Source organism: Cyprinodon variegatus, unplaced genomic scaffold (assembly GCF_000732505.1).
Source record: "Cyprinodon variegatus isolate N-32 unplaced genomic scaffold, C_variegatus-1.0 Scaffold4, whole genome shotgun sequence".
In the NCBI taxonomy this organism is placed as follows: domain Eukaryota; kingdom Metazoa; phylum Chordata; class Actinopteri; order Cyprinodontiformes; family Cyprinodontidae; genus Cyprinodon; species Cyprinodon variegatus.
In genome coordinates this window covers 10,670-11,984 of record NW_015150457.1, presented here as the reverse complement: position 1 = coordinate 11,984, position 1,315 = coordinate 10,670, and positions in this window count along the sequence as shown.

The window sequence follows — 1,315 nt, the reverse complement described above, 5'->3', positions numbered from 1 at the left end:
TCTTTTCACATTCGGTGACTGTAGAAAGTCCTCTGCCTTACTCTTTAGAACCCTTTTCTTTATGTTTTGTTTTTGTAATAAATTCTCACTCATAGGAGACAGGCTCGATGATGTGAGATAGTCATTTTTGGCTGGAAGTGGTCCTCCCTGCTCAAAGATATTACTCTTTTTACTTCTCACTGTACTGATGTGGTCCAGGCAGCCTGTGGAGGCTTCTTCCCCTGTAGAGACCTTAAACCTTTTTCTGGCGATGGAGTCTCCCTCCTCAAATATTTTCCTCTTTTTGCTTCTCACTGTACTGATCTGGTCCAGGCAGCTTGTGTAGGCTCCTTCCCCCGTAGAGACCTTAAACTTTTTTCTGGAAATCTCATCTACGGGGCTGTTTTTTCTTTTTGTTGGACTTTCTAGTGTCATTCTGCTGTTCTCTTGATTACTCATGAGGGCTAAAGTTGTAAAAATATCTGCAGAATCTTTGTCTTCTGTGTAATTTAGCGATTATCAGTTTACCTTCAAGCCAAAACGATCTTACCTTGTGCTAGTTACTCTAGGAGTGTAAGGGAATTCTGTGCTTAGAATTGTTGAATCGTTCTTCTGACATCACTGTGACGTCACACAGGGCGTGGTCTTCAAACGGTAAAAAGGCAGACCCGGCGGCATGGGCGGGGATTGTGGGGCCGTGCGCGCCCACGGATGCGCCCGTGCCCGCCCTTGACTGGCAGCCGTCTTTTTTTTTTTTTCTTCCGTAAACTCAGCGTAGCCAGCTTTCTATTATTCCTCTCTCATTCTGTCAATCATACAATTCAACCAAGCAAACCGACGACTAAAGACAACATCCAATCAAACAACAGAGGGGGCGGGAGTCGCGGGACACTGAGTCAAACATACTTAACGTTCGCACATGCTTTAAATACATCTGGTCATCAGCCAGTGCGCGTCGGTATGGATATTCGGGCTTATTTTCAAAGCAATAGAAGGACAAGTACTGAAAACAGAGCAAATGAGAGTGGCCAGGGAGCAGTTTCTGCAGGAAATGTAAGCGTGACAGACAGCACTGAAGTAAAAAAAAACGCTTTTCCAATCAGTTTATTTTTAAATAAATCAAATGATGACAATAGAGTTTCATGTACAATATAGTCATTCCAGCATATATGAGATCTATGTGCCTGGACTGGGTCCAGCTTGAATTTACACAGAAAAGGTTAGCAAATACATCAGCTTTACATTTCCTAAAGCAAACCTATTTCAGTGCAAAGCTTATCTAAAAAGGGCTAATAAGGCTCGGGCACATGACGTCACACGTTGCGCGGCAGACATA